The following is a 12988-nucleotide window of genomic DNA, read 5'->3' as shown; positions in this document are numbered from 1 at the left end:
TAATTCTAGAAATAACTAGTTTCAGACAGTTATGGTTTAGTGAACATGGGGAATTGCTTTAGCTAAAATTATTGTTGCTTGTTTCTGAAACTCCTACAGAATAAATCTACAGTCTTTGGAAGAGCAGAAGTTATTTCCAATGACACATACTATTTGCTGAAAATTTACGGTAGATTGACTCATGCATCTTTGCATCGTACTTAGATTAAAATACTATAGCTTTGGTTGGGAGTAGATGTGTCAGTGGCCTTGCTGTGTCTTGACAGTTTGTTTTGATAGGACAGAGAAAGGCTGCCTAATTATAGGAGAGTCATTATTGGTTCTGAAGGAGGAAAAAAGTCATCTCTACATTGATTTCCCTGGAAATGAATCATGCAGTCGTATAAGGTTTAGCACCACTGTCTGTCTCCAAATGCAGTCCCTTTTCCCACTTCTCTCTTATAGTTAATGTGAAGTTTGTCATTTCAAATAATGTCTGATGTCTAGCTCTAGGCGATTTGCAGATTTATCCTGCCCAACATGTGTCACTCATCTTTGTTTAGAATCTACAACCTTCATCCTAGCAACCTCTTTGTGTTTTATGCTTGCTTTGGTTACACTGGTGCCTCTGTGCAGATTATAATGGGCTCTTGCAGTAAGACTGTGATTAATGGTGGGCATCACAAGTCCATAAATGTACAGTAAATTGGAAGTTCTTGACATGAATTTATCATCCAGATAAATATTGGCTGCATAGTTTAAGCTACTTTGTCCATATTTTATTGTGACCAAGTTACCCTTTTCATGATGCCTGGTAAAGAAGCAATGCAACATTCAACTATATCATCTCACACATTTGACCTCTCAGTTTAGAATTACTCCACGTATAAAAATAAAGTGCTTTTGCCAGGTGCCGGTTGCTCACACCTGTAATCCTAGCTATTCAGGAGGCTGAGATCTGAGGATCAAGGTACAAAGCTAGTCCAGTCAAGAAAGCCCATAAGATAAATATTCAAATGTTTTTTTTTCTTTCATGCAATTGTTTATAACATATTTATAAGATGATTTCTATGTTGCTTTGTATGTCCCTCCCCCATGGTATAACCCCTGCTTTCACTGTATTTGATGTTGGTATAATTTGTGGAGGGGAAGGGCAAAAACAAATCGTTTAACTAGGGATACAGGTGGACCCATTGCAACAATGAGATGTACAAGTCCTTATGACGAAAAACGAACTTAACAACTTTGGTGGGGGGGGGGGGAGGATTGGGTGGGGGGAGGGAGGAGTATGGGAAAGGATGGGAAGGGGAAACAAAGAAGAGGCAACAATGCTTGATGAGAAATGTACTCATTATCTTGCCCATGTCATTGTAACTCCTCTGTACAGTATTCTCACAATTAAAAAAATAAAGACTCATCTCCAATTAACCACCAGAAAACTGGAAGTGGCACTCTGTAGCTCAAGTGGTGGAGAGCTTACCTTGAGCTGAAGAGCTGAGGGATAGCGCCCAGGCCCAGAGTTCAAGCCCCACAACCAACATAAATAAGTACATACATACATACATATATACAGCCTTGGATTGCAAATGATTGTAGTTTTTACTGTAATCTTCTATGAGATGTTGTGTGATGTTTACTTTGATTGGAGGTTTGCAAGCTAACAAAAAGTGAGGTCCAGCATAATATTGTCTGCTTAGGAATTAAATTAATTTTTGGTGGTGATGCCTCACATTTTGTTTCTTTTCTCATTCACATGTGATCCTGAGCTATGGACTGGATTCCTATAGTTTCCTGGCCTGTTTAATGCCCCCATTCCACAATGAAGTACAGAATTTTCTACTTTATTCTTAGCTTGTTAAAATACACCCCCAGCTTGTAAAAAACAGATTTTCTTTTTAATTGAAACATAATAATTTTATTTAGGTGTAGTGTACAGTGTGATATATCATTACTCATTTACAGTGGGTAATGAGCAGATGAAATAATCAGCCTATCATTCTCCCTGGACATTTATCATTTCTTTGTGTTAGACACATACTTTCGTTACTAGGATTAGTGTTCACGTCAAAAACTCACCCAAGAAGGCAATGGGAAACACCATACCTTCAGAAAACTGTTAAATGCTGACGAGCTATGAATCCTATGCAAATAAATATTCCTACCTAAACTCTTCAAAAACTGCTATTATTATTATTATTATTGGCATCTAGGCAACAGATTTGAACAGGTGCCCTCATGAAAGAAACAGTGCTTCATTCTCACAAAAGACCAACCACTTTCAAATGAAAGAGTACTTTTATCACAAAATAAGGTAAACAAATTCGGTACAATGGGCCTTGGTAAAAATGGTTTACCACTTGGCTCTCTTGCCACTTTGGTAATGGACCAGCCAGCCAGAAAAGCATGGACTCATGTCAGCTGTGGAAGCTGAGGGCGAGTCTCCAAGCCAAAAGCGTGGCCATGGCCAGCTGTCCCGAGCCTCTGTGTGTACTCAGTAACCAACAGTATGTTACAACATATGCTAGGTCACTCTAGCCATTTCGCCTTCCAGGACAATTCAGGAGAGTCTTTCTCGATTTTAGTACCCCCAAAAAGGAAGTTTTGATTGGATTATAAAGGTCACAAAGTCAAAAGAAAGAGATTCAAGAACAAAAGACAATTTGGATTTTTCACTTTTGGGCTTCTCATGCAACCTATATACTTTTCTTTTTACCATTTCCCCCCACATCTATATATGCAATATGTAGCCACTGATTTTCCCAAACGTCTTTTATATCAGTTCTAATGATGAAGTCTCCTCTCTGAGAAAATGCTTATGTATATAGGGCATCCTAAGCAAAAACTCATAAGAATTAGTTCACGCTACATACTAAGAATTGCCCATTTTCTGCACTTTACTTTAAAAAATTAAAAGCTGATAAAAATAAACAAATTGTTTTGAGTGTTTGATGTCAAGGATGTCAGGCTAATCACAGTGAATTAATAAAAACACAGCCCCTCAATGATGGTGCAGATGAATGGAAAGTTGGAATTACTTTCTTTTCCTAGAAAAGAGAAATATGAGGAGAATCAACTTATCTCACGCATGTCAGAAACATTTGATTTTCACAAGAAATTCTAATCTGAATAAATTCAACTCTCTCTAGACAGATCATTGATAGATGATAGACAGATGATAGAAGGTAGATCTCTCCATATGTATTTATATTGACAGTGAAAAGGGAAGTATATATTCTTTCACACTATTGTAGAATAAAAGTCATGTGCTCAATGATCAAAAAGTAAATTATTTTTAACATAGTAATTGTTTTGTGTGCTGGTCCTGGGGCTTAAACTAAGGGCCTGCTCACTGTCCCTGAGCTTTTCTGCTCAAGGCTAGTACTCTACCACTTGAGCCACTGCTCCCCTTTGGGTTCTTCCTTTGTTTTGTTTCTTGAGTAGGTTATTGGAGATGACGATCACAGACTTTCCTGCCTGGGCTGACTTCAAACCTCTCAGCCTCCTGAGTTGCTAAGATTATAGGGGTGAGCCATTAGCACCCAGCTTAACAAACGAATTTAATTAGACAGGAGAATTGCATTATAGTTTTAAAGATTGCTATTTTCGATTTTTAAAAGATAAAATAAAATGAGAATCACAAGTCCCAAGACTAAGCTTTATTCATGTTAGCCTTCCCAGAGATTAGGTAATTTCATAGCACACACTAGGTACTTGTAACCATGTGGGTGCCCAAAGGTCGAGTTGTGTTGAGGGCTTGTTCCCCGATGCAGTATTTCCAGGTGAGGGCTTTAAGGAAGTGACTGCCTGGTGTGAGCCCTAACTTCCTCCATATATTACTCCATGGATGAAGTCATGGTTTGATAGTGTTATTGGGCAGTGGTGGTGTGGTAGAGGGGAAGATCACTGGGGACGGGCGCTGAAAGGGCATAGCTGTCTCTGTCCCCTTTCTTCTACCTGTTTCCTGGCTACCATTAAGTAGGAAGCTTTCCTCCACCACCTCCTTCCACTTAAGATGTTTTGACTTTTCCTAAAACCAATGGAGCCAGCTGACAATGGACCAAAACCTGTGACAGTGAGAGACAAACTAGATCCTCTCTCCTGTATTTGCTTTCTCCTGTTGATTTGCTCGGGTTATTTTGTCACCGCTTTGAAAAGTGACTAACACAGCACTCATGAATTCTTGATGAACCCTATGGATTTTTCTTTTAACACTAATTATAGGAGGCTGTATTATTGGTTCTGAAGAAAAGAAGTCATTTCAGCATCAGCTGCAGCTGGAAATGAACCACACTATAACGTCTGTCAGTGTGGTCTGTTCCCATTAATCACCAGAGAATTCAGTTATCCAAAAATTCATTTTTTTTTCATATTGGGGAAGAAATTCCTTCACTTTGTCCTAACTGAATAAGAGGAGTGAACATGGTTCAAAACTGAAGCTCATTCTCCAGAACTGACTGCCTGTTTTCATACTGTAAGGGGACAGGCAGAACACAGCTACTTGACTGACATAGACAATGATTGTAAATTTTATTATTTTAGTATTCAGAGAATTTTTTTAAAAATTCAGGTCTATTCCTTTACCTTACACACCAGTTTCAGTCAATAGCTTTGGCAGACATCTGTGTTTCAATTTCAACACTTAATCTGAAAAAAATGTGAAAATAAAAGCATTTTAATTTTTCTTAAAAGCATTTTTTTTAATTTTGTACCAGTTCATTCTCAGCCCTGCTGGTGGAATGACTTCCTGAAATTTTTCAGATGTATGAAAAATCATCAGGCTTAACAGAAGGAGGCATTAAGATGCCAGTTTCTTCAGCAGAGTGACGAATGACAAAGGTAAGGATTATGAAACTAATGGCAGAACATGAAGACAGATATCCAGGCTCCACCAAGGCAAAGGACTGTGACTAGGAGGTGGTAGAAAATTGCCTGAGCAATTGGACGATCAGGCAATTTTCTCAGTGAAGCAAGGTAGAGCTGACAGTTGTGTTTTGGTGTAGTAAGCATCAAAAGAGATAGTTGAGGCACTCTATGCCTTCCTGGGGTAACTTTTCAGCCCCTGAAATTTCTTTAAGTACTGCTTTCTGCAAGATTAGCAAAACTATTGAAATGTCTTGTCCTTAAATAAAATTTGCTTGACTTGGTGATTGTGATACATTTTAGCCATTATGGATTTAGTAATATCTCACAGATTTAGCTAGAACTGACAAAGTACAACCTGTTTTTTTTTTATAGAAGGTCAAAGGCTAACCAAATTATGGAGGAGAGAAACAAGGTTCTGTCTTTGCATAATGATCTTGAATAAAAACGTCACACTAATGCTATCAAGGAAATGATCTCTGTAACTTGGGTGGGGGCAGAGTCAGGAGGAAGGGAAAGTGGGAGAAAATAAAGGAGGGAGAGGGTAACAATGTTCGACAAGAAATGTACTCATTGCCTTACTTATCTAACTGTAACCCCTCTGTACATCACCCTTACAGAAAAATTAAAGTATTTTTTAAAAAAACAATGTCTCTGGGTAGGACCTATTTTTACATCTTATCTGATGGACATGTGTTTTAAGAATGAAAATGACAATTCCTTCCATTATCAAAGGCATGATCTGAGAAATAAGGATCTGTATTTGATTTCTGGTTATGGCTTTTATTGGCTATACAGATTTGTTATACAGATTTGTTAAAGATGCCACATCTCCATTTCCCCCTGGATGAAAATATTTATCTGTGGTATCAATTATACATGGTAAGGCCAGGGTTCACTTCCGAGGTTAGTAGTTGACTTTATTTTGGGCCACTCCATTTATTTGATTATGGTGTTGAATAAGATAAAGCCATCTTGAAATGCAAATATTGCATGTTCTCACTCAGTAATAGAGACCTAAAATGATGGTGGTGGTGATGATGATGATATTATCATAATAACAGTTATATTAATTGGGACATGTATTTTAAAAGTGTGACTGTTCAGGAGGAGATCAGTGGGAGGAGGGAAAATGGAGAGAATCCTGAAGGGTGAAGATAATCGAAGAGCATAATATATGTACAGATGAAGACCTCATAATAAAAAGCACACAATGCTCTTTTAAAAGTGGTAGGAAGAGGGGAAAGAATAGGAATATAGTAGATGGAGTGAATTTGTTCAAAATGCATGTGTAGTATAGCCATTAAGAAACAAAATAACAAACATGTCATATTAGTTTAACATGTTGAAAACTTAAAAACGCAATTACTGTGTTTACAAAAGCAAATAAATCTGTTTTCACTTTTCCCATGTAAATCCTCATCACTGAGTTGGCACTTAATAGGTACAATACTATCTACCCATATAAGAAAACTCCATATTATTAGAAACAACATGAGATAAATATTTGGGGCTAGCTTTCATGTTCATATAAATAATGTTCAAACTGCTCTGATTTGACTTGCTTCTTAATTGTGTGCCATAAAAACTTTGTTGTAACAATCATAAGTTATTCCATATAATTCAATTCTTAGGAATTACTGCTGTCAGCCTCTTGTCTTTGAGTCTTATTCCTCCCCATAGGATGCAGTGTCCTGTTGGAATTCCCTTCTTTTTATGGATTAATACCTAACTACCCAAATGGCATCAGAAACACGGCCTCTGATTATTGGAAAGCTGTTGGTCATGCTGAAAACTCCAAAATCATCTAATCTAAATTTTGTTGGAAAATAAAAAGATAACATTTTATAGTTGATTATAGAAGGAAAGGTAAGAGCTAGGTTGGAAGCTGAGTGCAGTAGTTCTGAGCAGGTGATTGGCAGGCTACCCTGCAGGGTTAAAGTTAGTGAACCCTAATTTCACCACTTTCCCAAGGAACCTTAGGGAAGTGACTACACCCTTCTAACGTCAGTTCCCTACACTTAAAATGCAGATAACACCTGCCTCTTGGGATTGCAGACAATAAAAAAGGAAATAAAAGCCCCTAGGATGATGGCTTATACACAGTTGAACTCACAAAATGGCATCTATTCTCTCTTTCAGTCTAGATCTAGTTAATTGCCTTGAAACCATTGATTCTGAGCATGCAACTTGTGAATGTAATTACTCATCGGGGGAATTCTTCCATAGCAACAGAGGGCTCACAGGGTGTGTAGGGATGTTTGTACTGTATTTTAAGAGATAACGGCTGAAGATATTCATACAGAAGGCAATAACAGACGAGCCATTTAGCAGAGACACCATAGACTTGAATTGATTTGAAGAATGGAACAAACTGAAATTGAGTTGAGCTCACTGATATAATCCTACAAAATAAACCTGCCTGTTAATCCTCAGAGCTGTCAGGAGCACTCAGGGTTTTGTTTGTTTGTTTGTTTTAAATTATGAGTCCTTAGATTCTAGCTTTCCAGTACTATGATGTATTCTGGAAGTAACAGGTTTATACATTTTTTTTGCAGCCTTGCGCAGTGACTCATATCTGTTCGAGGCCAGACTGGTCAAAAAGTTCATGAGTGTTTATTTCAGCCAATAAAAGTTCAATCCAGATCATACTTGTGATGTCAGATATGTAGGAAGGGTAAATAGAAAGATGGTGCTCCACGCCTGCCTACTTATTAATACCAGACTCTATTTCAAAAATAATTGAGACAAAAAGAGCTAAGGGCATGGCGTACACTGTAAAGTATCTGTTTACCAAGTGCAAGGCCCTTAGTTCAAACCCCAATACTCTCTCCAACCTCCAAAAATTGTTTTTGCAACAAAACGATCATTTTCATGAAAAATTTGTTATTTTACATTAAATAAATTGTGACAGGTCCCATTAAGCTTGTGGATTCTTTGATATAAAAATAATTTTACAAGCATATTATGAAGTCAAAATTTGAAAGTCACTCATGGGAACTTAGAATAAAAAGAATATCTTCTTAATAGCAAGTTTTGATCTCCTTTAACCTACTTCCTGAAAATATATTTTGAGAATTACATAAGATGGGTACAAACAATATTTGTGGTGTGAAGTCTCTAAAACAGACACAGACCATTTCAAAAAATAAAAATAAAGCACATGCTTCCCAGCAGAGCTGAAATAAATATTTATCTCCATAAGACAGAAAATACTTTCCCAGAAATGGATTCTATTCTGTGTTTTATCAGTCCAACAAGTGCCTGATAGTCTCTCTTTATTCCTGTGTGCTGGGTCCAACAACAGGGCTGGCCAGCAGCATACATTGGGTCTGTGTGGAGCCCCTCCTTCCACAGCTTCTTAGCAGCAAGGGAAGAAGGAATGGGGGCAGGCATTGTCCTGAAGGACACACATCTCTGACCTCTGTGTCAGCCAATCAGAGACAGGCAAAGATGCTCTTAGCAACTTAACTGCTCTCTGCCCATGGTTCTGAAGGCTGGGCGCTGAGAACCATTGATTGACCTGTTTTGTCTCTATAGGGTGAGCCTCGGCCTCAGTCCACATTTGAAAAAAGAGAGTTCAGATTTAAATCAAATAGATCAACATCCCAGAAGCAAGATATAGCAGAGAATTCAAAGTGGGAGCTGGGCCTCGAAAATGTCAAGTCACAATGACTATGTAACATAGTTTCTATTAAATATATTCAATTTAATCATCTGTTTTATGCTGGAGCATATAAAGCAATTTCAAAGCGAGCATATACTTCAGCTGAGTACAAGGAATATGAATGCCTTGTCAAGAAAAATAAAAGTGCTGTAAAGTATCCATCCCCCCCTTTTTTGGTGCCAAAACTATCCAAGAATCTCCCAGCTGGTTATAAAAGGGGAACTTAATTTTCTCCACAGGATTAACAAGTTACCAAATCCTATTGATTCTTTTTTCTGAAATATCACGGACACATTTTTCTTTTCTCTCACTTTTTATGTTCTGAGATCTCACCCATTGCAATAGCTTTTGTTACAGGGGCGGTAGAGATGACACCTAATATGGAGCTCTGGCTGGTATTTCTTTGGAGCCTTTATGATATCTCCCTTTATTATTATTATTATGTTATTATATTGTGTCTCCTTTTATTATTCCAGAATGCTACCTATCCAAAATTCAATTCACTCTCTTTGTCTTATCACATGCATTCATTGTGTTTGTAACTGACACCACATCCAGTTGCTTAAAGAAGGACTATGGGAATTATCTTGACTCTGTCTCTTTCTTCTTTTCCATTTTCTGAGAATCAGTAAATCTTGCCATTCCACTTTTGTTAACAGGCCTTGAGTCAACTTCTTTCTCCATATCCTTATTGCTACTGATAATGTTGGAGACACTTTTATAATCAAGGCACTGATAATGTTCGAGACATTACAGGTTTCCTAACTCAATAGACATTCCCAGTTCCAAAGCCCTGATTTGCCTAATTGAACTACTTTATCTCTTAGCCAGCCTGGCTGTTAGCACAAAGCATAATCCTGCTCATAGGATGCTGGTGGATTTCATACCAGAAGTTTTTCAGAAATGTTCTTTAACAAGTTGGCTAACTTGGCTGTGTGGTTTATTCATCCTTTATTCCACGATCTTTGCCTTCTTCTTGTGTGAAATGTTGACATGGTGGCAGAAGGTGTAGCAGTCCTTTTATGATTATGAAGAGACTAGGTATTGTACATGCAAAAACTGGTAAAGCCAGAAAGAAGGCTTAATTATCAGTTAGAGTAACCCTATGTCATGGTTCTCTGCTCCTTATTACTTTTTATTACATAAAAACAAAAAATAAGTCTATCAGTAAAGCACATTTTATTTCATTAAAGCCATTTAGTCTTTCTTGCTGGGATTCTATTGCCAAAAGACAGTGAAGTTCTATTTCTGACACATCTCTGTGTGTGTGTGTGTGTGTGTGTGTGTGTGTGTGTGTGTGTGTGTTTGCGCATGCATGCACACGCACGTGTGTATGCATACACACAGTCCCTTGAACACAAGGCCTGAGTGCTGTCCCTGAGCATTTTTGCTCAAAGCTAGCGCTCTACCACTTGAGCAAAGCTACAAACCTGGCTTTTTGGTGCTTAATTGGAGATAAGAGTTACAAACGTTCCTGCTGGACTGATAATCTTGAGTTCTCAGCCTCCCAAGTAGCTAGAATTACAGGCATGACTCACTAGCACCCAGCTCTTTGCATTTTTAATAACGGCATCCTTTTTCTTCAAATCCCTCATGGGCTCTTGCTGTCTTTATGATACTTTCCTAACTCCTGAGCAGCATGTGTCATGGCCTCTTGACTCTAACCCTTACCTGCAGCTTGATCTGCATCTATCCTATCATGTTCCAAACCTTTAGCCTTTGAACTACTTTTAGCCCCCTAAACATCATTTCCTCTCTTCCAAGACTTGCATGTGTTGTGTGAAAGGTCTTCTCTGTGCCCTTCTCCTTGACTTGGCTGACTCCAAGAGGGTTTTCAAAATCCCTTTTGGGAAACAGCTCTTCAGAACTTTCATGATCTGCCACACTTAGGTTAGGAGTCTGTCCTCTGAGTCTCCATGACAACTACAGAAAGAGTGTTTTTAACATTTACTCCATTACTGGCAACTATTCTATACTTCTCTGGCCCCTCCACATATGAAAAGTACTCTCTTAAGGCAAGGACTCCCTTTTTATCATATATTCCTATAATTCAAGCAAAATGTTCATCAGTCCACGTCTATATAGTTATCCATTCTAATTCAACCAGTATTATTCAAGGAACAGCTATCTAATTAATCACTGAACAACAATAATGAAAATCAATAATTCACCTCCAACTCCATTAGGACTTGAAGAAGATATTGATCTCCTAGCAAGTAAAACAGGTTGGGGATGCTGGTGCTCTTTAATATAATTAATTTTGTAATTAACTTTATAATTAGACACATCTATATCATACATTTTAGTTACGTATATAAGTTCATGTTTTTCTCATACAGATTTATTTTATATCAGCTACTTTGACTGCAAGCACCTTACCTAATGACACTGTGTGTGTGTGTGTGTGTGTGTGTGTGTGTGTTGGTCTTGAAGCTAGAACTCAGGGATTGGGTGCTGTCTGTGAGCTTTTTTGCTTAAGACTAGCACTCTACCACTTGGGCCACAGCTTCATATTTGGCTTTTTGATGGGTTAGTCTCATAGGCTCTTCTGACTAGGCAGGCTTTCAACTGCAATCCTCAGATCTCAGTCTCGTGAAGAGCTAGGACTACATGTGAACCACCAACACCCAGCTTAAAGACACTTAAAAGTGTGCTGAATCAAGCCGTAGAGACTGGCTACAATCTTAACATTGCTAATTGCTTTAATCTATAAGTATTTCTCTCCAAAATAGAGGAAAACTGATTTTTGTCTTGTTTTGTTTTGTTTTTGTCGGTCGTGGGGCTTGAACTCTGGGCTTGGGCACTGTCCCTGTGCTCTTCAGCTCAAGGCGAGCACTCTACTGCTTGAGCCACAGTGCCACTTCCAGTTTTCTAGTGGTTTATTGGAGATAAGAGTCTCACAGACTTTCCTGCCTGGGCTGGCTTTGAACCGTGATCCTCAGATCTCTGCCTCCTGAGTAGCTAGGATTACAGGCGTGAGCCACCAGCGCCCAGCTTGATTTTTGTCTTATAAATAGTGTTTGGCTTATAAATAGTGTTCAAAACTTACAAAAGAAAATTGTAAGTAAACAGTGCTTATTTGCATCTCATTTTACTTAATATAATCTAAAGAGGCAATCTCATCCATCTTGTTGCATATATCATTAACTAGTTTATATAATTGATACATAATATTCTATCATACCAAGATATCAAAATAACATTTGCGTTTGCACAGAATTAACAAATCTGAAAGAATGTACAGTCTCTATGGGATTGGTGCATTGAAACCCATGGAAAAGGAAACAACACAATTATTAAGTTTATGGAAAACAAAATAAGTACAAGAAAGAAAACATAATTATAATGTACAGTGTGACTCAATTGGGAGTAATTCTTAGCGAGCCACACAAAATAAGCATTCAATATTGTTAATATTATGCCATTATTAACTTACAAATATTAAAAACCACGGAAATGCAAATAAACGGGAGAGATACGGATGAAAAAGAAATCCCCATTTCTATGCTAAGAAGTCAATGAGTATGTACATTTTTAAAAAGAAAATCATATTAGCTTATAATTTTCAAATGCAGAGGAGATAACTCTATGAATGCTGAAATTTATTGTAATAGTTGTTTTTCTAAAAAAAATAGAAATAGGATTCAGGAATGGGAAGGAAAGAGCCAGAAGCTTCTGTTTTTATCTCATGTGCCTGTTAAACCATTTAAAGTTTACAAAATATACTTTATAAACATGAAATCTGAAATTAAAAAAACCATTGTATGTGTTTGCATGCTGCCGTTCTTCTAATTTCCATTTCTTACAAACTGCACCAAATTAACTTAACCCACGAGAGAGAACATAATCTAATAAGATACTTATGTGAATAGACTGAGCCAAAGCCATGTCCAAAGTTGAGTTATATCAATTTGTCAGGAAATCTCTAGGAGATTAGAATGCTATTGTGTTTTCTATCCTGTTTTAACTGGTAAAGCACTTCTGCCTTAGGATATGCTCATTTCATACCCCAGATTTTGTTTTCCCTTCAGCTATCATTTAAGCTGGATGCACGATAATTAAAACGCACAGGAACAGATGTTTCTAGGTCTCTGTCAGACACCGAGCAAATATTTTGATGTGTCATTTCTTCCAGTCATGGTACATAAATATCACAAGAATGGTGTATTAGGTTCCCAGTGCTGCTGTAACAAATCACCATAAACTCTTTTGGATCAAAACAAAAGAAATGTATTACTGTATGTCACAGTTTTAAAGTCCAAAAGTACAAACTCAAGGTGCCAGCAGGGCTGAGCTCACTCTGGAAAGCTTTCCATGCCTTTTATAGCTGCTCGTGGTATACAACCGCTTTTCCTGGGTGATTGCTTGACTCAAATCTTTGCCCCCGTTTTCACATGTCTTTTTCCTCTTGTCATCTCTCTCTTCTGAAAGACTCCTATAAGGGCACCTACCACTGGATTTAGGGCCTGTTCAGATGTTGCT

This window comes from Dipodomys spectabilis, unplaced genomic scaffold, assembly GCF_019054845.1.
Source record: "Dipodomys spectabilis isolate Male_0828 unplaced genomic scaffold, ASM1905484v1 ptg000783l, whole genome shotgun sequence".
NCBI classification, from domain to species: domain Eukaryota; kingdom Metazoa; phylum Chordata; class Mammalia; order Rodentia; family Heteromyidae; genus Dipodomys; species Dipodomys spectabilis.
This window is presented reverse-complemented; position numbering follows the sequence as displayed.